The following is an 8,638-nucleotide window of genomic DNA, read 5'->3' as shown; positions in this document are numbered from 1 at the left end:
TTTGGCAGACAGACTCGCGAATCTTACCGGACCCTCATCAGCCAGTTCCACACAAATAAACACACGAATCATGACCGAGAGGGACATTGAGGAAAAAATAAAAACAATCTTAGAGACAAATCTCAGTAGCCTAGTAAAGGAAATACTTAATCCAAATAAAGATTTTTCCAAATATACAGACCAAACAATTAAAAGAGAATTAACGCACAATCTTAGTGAGTTAGATAAATTACCAGACATTGTTCGGACACTTAGAGACTTTTCAGGAAACAAAAGTGAATATTCATCATGGAGGAAAAGTGTCGAGAGGGTGTTAAAAATCTATGAAAACAGAATTGGTTCACCAAAATATTATGGAATTCTTTTAGCAATCCGTAACAAAATTACTGGTCAAGCGGACGCAGTATTAGAATCATATAATACCCCCTTAGATTGGACAGCTATTTCAAAATGCCTAACAGCGCATTTCGCCGACAAGCGCGACTTAAAGACCTTAGAATATCAACTATATGCTCTTAACCAATGTAACAATACGATAGATGAATATTATCAGGCAGTTTATCAACAATTATCACTAATTCTGAACCAAATTGGCAGCTTAGATGCCTCACAAGAAACTATACAATCTCTGACAGCCATGTATAGGGAAAAAGCCTTAGACACTTTTGTCAGAGGACTTAATGGAAACCTGGCACAATTGCTGGCCATTAAGGAACCACATGACTTAGGACACGCTCTACATTTATGCAGTCTGCTAGAGAATCAAAATACTAGGAATAACCAGACACCAAAAACTCCGTATTAAGGGAGGGCACCCCTGCTACCACCTAAACCCCAACAACCATATCGAATGGTAGCCGTCAAACAAAATTTCCATCCGCATCTCTACCATAACCCAAACCAATCCGGAAAACCCCTAATTACTCAAACTAACCAATTCAAATCTTATAGTCAACCTTATACAAACCAATCCGGTGTAGTAGCGCCCTATAGCATACCAAAACCTCCGCCACGACCACAACCGAAACCGGTACCTATGGACGTAGATCAGTCAGTTCGATCACGTCATATAAATTATATGAACAAACCAGCAAATAATGATTATGCAGGGAAAAGACCTCTCAGCACCGCTAATGCCCCAAATAATAATAAGATGCCAAGACAGTTCCATATTCAACCAGAGACAGGAAGTAACGCGCAGCAAAATTCAGATGAAGCTTCATCAAGTTCAGAACAAGAGTATTATCAGTTGGCAGAAGAAAATAACGTTAACGAACTTCAGGAGGAATATGTATGGCAAAGCGATAACGAACAACAAGAATACATAGATATGTCAGAACTTCATTTTTTAGAATAAATCGTTCCTCACTACCTTACTTTAAAGTAACCACGGGGAACGGAAAAATTCTAAAATTCTTAATCGACACGGGCTCTAATCAAAATTATATTCAAAATCAATTAGTACCAAATCCAAAGCCAAATGAGAACACTTTTTCAGTTAGTTCAGTCGGTGGTAACAATAAAATAACACAACACGCAATACTTAAGCTCGCTAATATTTCGGATACACCCATGAAATTCTTTTTACTAGACACCCTGAAAACCTTTCATGGTATCTTGGGCAATGACACAATGAAAAGACTAGGAGCAATAATAGATGTAAAAAATGATATATTAATTCTCGGAAATAAACGCAAAATTAAAATTCATCAACTAGCGACACAAGCAGTAAATACAATTGGACCGCAAGTCAGCCATATGACCGAGTCACAAAAATCAATAATAGAACTCCTCGTACAAAGCCACAAAATCCTCTTCGCAGATACCGATTCAAAGTTAGCATACACAACTAAAGTAGTAGGTGAGATCAGAACTTCATCAGATTCTCCAGTTTACGGAAAACATTACCCATACCCAATATCACTCAAACAGGAGGTAGAAAAACAAATAACTGAGATGCTAAGAGATGGTATTATAAGACCTTCAAGATCACCATATAATGCACCAGTCTGGGTAGTTCCGAAAAAGTCCGGTCAGTCCGAAGAAAAAAAGTACAGATTAGTAATTGATTATAGGAAACTTAATGAAGTTACTATCTCAGATCGGTATCCCATACCCGAAATTGGAGAAATTATTGCGCAGCTCGGGGACAACAAATATTTTTCGGTATTAGATCTTAAGAGCGGTTTTCATCAAATACCACTGAAAGATACAGACATAGAAAAAACAGCATTCGCGGTAAATGGCGGAAAATATGAATTTACGAGACTCCCATTCGGTTTGAAAAATTCTACTTCCATTTTTCAAAGAGCGTTAGACGACATATTGAGAGAATACATAGGGAAAATTTGCTATGTATACGTTGATGATATTATAGTCTTTAGAAAAAACGAAGTGGAGCACGGCAAAAACTTGGAAAGAGTATTTTCAACGCTACAAAACGCAAATATGAGGGTTCAAATAGAGAAATGCCATTTTTTTAAAAACGAAGTAGACTTCTTGGGGTGCACAATATCAGAAAATGGAGTAAAAACCAACATAGATAAAATAAAAGCGATTACAAAATTTCCAGTCCCAAAAACATTAAAAGATCTCCGTTCCTTTTTGGGCATGACAGGTTATTATAGGCGGTTCATAAAAGATTACGCAATAGGCGCAGTATTGGAACAAAATCATAGGCCAATAACGTTCATTTCACGCACCCTGTCAAAGACTGAAGAGAACTACGCAACTAACGAAAGAGAGATGCTCGCGATCGTTTGGGCGCTCCAAAGTTTAAGACATTATCTTTACGGGTATTCAAAAGTGGAAATATACACGGATCACCAAACCTTGAGTTTTTCGAATAGCGTAAATAACCATAACGCTAAGCTTAAACGCTGGAGAGACCTCATTGGCGAGTATAACCACGAGATCAGGTACAAGCCCGGAGTAGCTAATGTGGTAGCGGACGCGTTGTCCCGGGCCCCTGCAGAAATTAATTCAATCAGCTCCTCAGCATCAGCCAATAGCAACGAAAGCTCGTCACACAACCTCATACTGACTTCCGATACAGATTCCTATAGTTTCGAAATGCCATTCCCAACATACCACAGACACATAATTAAACAAAAATCTTACACAGAAGAAAAACTTATTGCAATTTTAACTATTAAACTTGATCCTAAGCTTATAAACGGAATTATTACATCCGAAGAGGTAATGGGAAAAATTCAAAACATTTACCCTACCTATTTTAAATCATACAAGGTAAGGTTTACTCAAAACGAAATAGACGACGTAACTTCGGAATCCCAACAAAACGAAATCATTACCCTCGAACATAAACGAGCCCATAGAGATGCAAAAGAGAACAAATTACAAATTTTGAAGAATTATTTCTTTCCACAACTTACCAAGAAAATCCAAGCAATAGTTCAAGCCTGTCAAACTTGTAAAGAATCAAAATACGATAGACACCCCCCAAAAGGAGAAATCCAACCGACCCCTATTCCTAATTACCCAGGAGAAATAGTTCACATAGATATTTATATTACCGAAAAACATAGAGTCTTAACGGGAATTGACAAGTTTTCAAAATATGTTCAAGTCAAAATTTTAGAGTCAAGAGCATCTGAAGATATTAAAAATCCGTTGAGGGAAATGTTAATTGCTTTCGGTATGCCGAAATGGATAATAATGGACAACGAACGATCATTTGGCTCAGCAGCAATAAAGTTTATGTTAGAAGATGAACTCAAAATATCATTACACACCACCGCACCGTACGCATCGACAAGTAACGGACAAATAGAAAGGTTTCATTCAACCCTATCTGAAATCATGCGGTGTCTCAAAAAAGACAACGGGAGCATATCATTTAAAGATTTAATCTTTAAAGCAGTTCAAGAATATAATAAATCGATACATTCTGTAACAAAAGAAACCCCATAGACATATTTTTCAGAAGCACAATCTCTAGTTCAACAGAAGACATAGAAAAGAAACGAGAAGAAATAAAAAAGAAAATTAAAAATAAACAAACAGCCGACCTCGAATACCACAATCAAGGAAAAATATTACCAAAACTTTTTAAGCCAGGCGAAACTGTACATGTAAAAATAGATAAAAGATTAGGAACTAAACTTACACCTAGATACAAAACCGAGAAAGTAGCGGAAAATAGAACGACCACCATTAAAACACAAACCGGAAAAATCATACATAAAAATAATATAAGAACATAATTTTTCAGATTATTTTTACCAACATGCTTGGGAATAACTACAGTCCTCGACTATTCCAATTCACAAATCATCTCACTCGAAACCGGATTAGCGGCTAAACAAGACGGAACATTTAAAATCATACACATCTTTAACCTACAAAGCTATGAAGAAACTCTGGCGAAGTTAGAAGAATCATTTCATTCACTCACCCCATCTCATCCATTACACCCATATCTTTCCTATGAACTAAAACAGATCCAAACGGATTTACGCATACTCCAAACTCAAAAAAGACAAAAAAGGGCAATAGAAGCAATAGGTACTGCATGGAAATGGCTGGCGGGATCGCCAGATCACCACGACTATCAGATCTTAGAAGACAAGATAAATGAGCAGCTAGAAAACAACAATAGACAAGTAGTAATTAACAGATTAATTAATCAAAAAATAAACCAACTTACTAACGCTACTAATGCAATGTTGAAAATTACCCAGAGCTCGGAAGAAATCATAAATCAGAAAGCAAATATTTTAAAGTATAAAATTCAATTAATAAAAGAAGAAATAATTAACATAATATACGCAATTACATGGGCCAAATCTAACACAATAAATTCATTTGTACTTACAAACACAGAAACCAAAATAGTGGAAGAAATTTTTAAAAAAGAAAATAACTTATTTTTTAACATAGAAGAATTATTGGAATTTGCTCGAATCAAGTTAGCCACAAATGGCAACGACCTTATTTACATTATTAGCCTACCAACCATTGAATCAGATAATTGTAGAACTTTAAAAATTAAAGCAATAAAAAAAGCCCAAATAATCAATGATATAAAATATGAAAATTTTTTAGAATGTAAGAGACAATTATTGGCAATAATTAAACCTTGTGAATCCTATAATGATAAGACAATTTGTAATTCAGAAAATTTGTTAGATTTAAGCAATGATACTTGCGTAAACGCTCTATTAAACCTTCGAGAACCAGAATGTAAGATGATCAACAATCAACATATACCGGATTTCGAAGAAATACTACCAGGCACCATCCTGCTAAACAACTTCAATGGACCAGTCTCACTAGATGAAAAACTTCTACAACTGCAAGGCTCTTTCATAATACAATATCGTAATTCGACGGTAACAATTGGTGAAACCATCTTCAAGTCAAAGGAAATCAACGTAGTCGAACCAGAACCTCCGTTATTCCAACTATTGGGCGAAAAGACTAAGTTAGAGGAAGTTCTCTCACTACAAATGGTCAAGGAACTCAACATTAACAACACAAAAGCGCTGGAAAAATTAAGAAGCAAGGCAACCATAGAATCTTCCGTTAGCTACGGATCCGCCATCATCCTACTACTACTTATAATAGGATCAATCACGGAACTCCTACGAAGACGTAGGTCAACGGAAAGTACACCAGTTTCCGTGCCAGAAACGCAAGAAAAGCCCACGCATTCCGGACCTGTACTCTTCTACGTTGCGACCGAGGACAGTCGCGTTTAAGGAGGGAAGAGTTAACACCCAAAATAATACAATTTCTCAAACAGAGGAAATGAGTAAGCATTGATTGCACAACAAACAGCAAAGCAATGCCCTCAATAATAGAATTCCCCAAACCGAAGAAGAGAGCATTAATTGCACAACTAACAGCAAAGCAATGCTCTCAATAAAGTTCTAACGAACTTAGCTTGCACCTTTTGGTCAGCGATCGTGGGAATGCAGAACAGCCAATTTCCAAAGTTGATCGAACTCAACTTAGTGCATACAACAAAAACTATAATTAAAATGCACTGGCCAATGACAATTAAGTTTGGCCAACGGCAACGGCGACCAAGAGCAGCAACCAATAATATGAAAGAACGTCAGCAGAAACATCAACAGCGGTAGAGACGGCGGCAGCGATGGAGCGACGCGTAGCTATAAAAACAATTGTTTAACCTAAGTAAGTTAGTTCTTAATCCAACTCAATAAAGCAAAGTTTGATTTTTTTATAAAAAAATCATAATCAATCTTTTAACTTATATATTTTTAAATTTGAAAATAATTTGGGACAATAATATAATCTACATATGTATTTATTCTATTATGGCAGCCTGGTTTTCATTACTTTCTACATCTTGAACGAATGTCCCTGTGTAAAGGAATTTATTAACAAAGTTTTATTTTAAATGTTTTTGAATTGTATAAAATTCTTCTTCTTGGTTTACCTTCTTGAGATAATACCGCACCAAAAACGACGTCTGAAGCATCTGTGGTTAATAAAATTTTTTTAGTATAGTCTGGTTGAACCAGTTCGATTTGAGCAACAAGATTTTCTATTAACTCTTTAAAAGCTTTAAAGCTGGGTAATCCAGCTGAATTAACGTTTTAGTTGACATTCTTCTTGAGATTTTGCCATGATGTCCTCCTAAATATTTTGTTAGAAATTAAGCTTGAAGGCATAATTCTGAACAAACTTTCTATAGTATCCGGTAAGGCCGAGGAAACTTCTAAGTTCTCTAATATTTTTTGGAGGCGGATATTTAATAATGGTGTCTATTTTTTCCGGGTCCGTCTTGATGACGTTGTAGGATACAATGTATCCTAGAAAACTGACTTCGCGATTAAGAAACTTTGATTTCTCCAAGGAAAATTTTATATTGGCTCTAAAGAATATATCAATTATTTTAGTTAAATCGAATTAATGTTCTTGTGTATCAGAAAAAAATTATTATGTCGTCCATATAAACATGACATGTTTTTCCTACTTCTTCCCTTAGAATGTCGTCCATTGCTCTTTGGAAAATTCTTGGTGCATTGGTTATTTATTGAGAAAGAAGTCTTTCGATTTGGCCTTTCTTTGGTACCAGCAATACTGGAGAATTGTAAGGACTGCGACTTGGTCTTTTATTCTTTCTGTAAGCATTCTACTGATTTCGTTATTACCGAAATAGGCGACCGACAACGAATACGGATATTGTTTTCCCTAAATGGGTCTGTCGTGAACTAAAGTGATTTCAGTTTCGATTTTCTTTAGTATTTGGTATCTCATACCTGAAATTTTTTGCTAATTTCACAATTGAGATTATTTAAATTGTCAGTGACGGATACTTCAACGTCGGCTTGTTCAGGATTTTTATATCCCAAACTATTATTAAAGACGGATAATTTAACGTCGGCGTGTTCACGATTTTTGGATCAGAGTCAGTTCTGATTTTGGCCTTTTCATCAAATTATTTTTTTAATAAATTGTTTCAATGGTAACGCGTTCACTTTCATACATAAATTTTTCTTCTGTTCCATTATATTTAATTACTCCCTAAGCTGTATCAATTACAGCTCCTATTTTTTTCAATAGGTTATAGCCGACCAGTAGTTCCGACTCTAGCCCTTTTATTTCATAAAAAGTATATCGCGTATCAAAAATAGCTATCATATGATAATATTAAATTATTGAATATCCATTCTTTGTGGATACTTGTTTGTATATTGGAAGCTCATTCTTCTTTTTATAAATTCCTGTTCTAATATAGCACGAGGTTGCCCCAGTGTCCTTGCTGAGTATTTTGGGTCTCAAATTTTTTAGTTTGATTCCACTTGTTCTGGCTGTAATTATTATTTTGATATTTATTATAGCTTTGACTACAGTCGTTGTTAGCCCTGTTCTGAACCTGGATAGACACGTCCTCCTCCATTGGTTCTGGCTTATTTTGTGGCTGCCTATGAGTGTTCCACTGATTTTGTTGGTTATTATTAAATCTAATCTAGTTCCAGGAATTATTCTTATTATGATTATAATAACCATAATTATTCTTGTTCTGTTTGTTGTCATGATTAAACCTTAAATTTTTTTTTTCGCTGATTATTGTAATTGTTGTTTTATTGTCTTGGCTTTTGGTTTAACTGTGATTGTCCATTTCCAGAAAAGTTTGGCTCACTATGTTTTTTCGGAGTAGTTGCGAAGCTGCTGCAAAGTGGACCCTCATGCTGTTGCTTTTCAATTCCTGAACTATGACCATGGCGTTTGGTAGGTCAGGTGGATTCATTGAGAAAATGGTATCTGAAATCTGGCCGTTGAGGACGGTAAGAAAAACTCTTAGAGCTGTCTTTCTGTGTTTTTCATTCATTCCCGCTGTTATCGGTTTCTTTCTACCATAGGTCATAATAGTTTTATTTATTAATAGAGACGCCAAACGACTACAAGTTTACAAGGCTGAGACTACAACGCTGAGATCCAACGGGTGCTAGGTCGTGGTAAAATCGAGCTCAAGGAGTCCTAGCGTGGAGTCTGCGATAAAGGTGGATGGATGAAGAGGCAGAACCTATTTAAACCTGCTAGGCGAAACACCTTGCCGACGCAATCCAGACCGATATAAGAAATCTGGGCGAAGAGGCAGAACCTAGTTATACCTTCTAGGCGAAACACCTTGCCGGTCCCG

Source organism: Drosophila gunungcola (genome assembly GCF_025200985.1).
Source record: "Drosophila gunungcola strain Sukarami chromosome 2L unlocalized genomic scaffold, Dgunungcola_SK_2 000007F, whole genome shotgun sequence".
NCBI lineage: Eukaryota > Metazoa > Arthropoda > Insecta > Diptera > Drosophilidae > Drosophila > Drosophila gunungcola.
Note: the sequence above shows the minus strand (reverse complement) of the source record.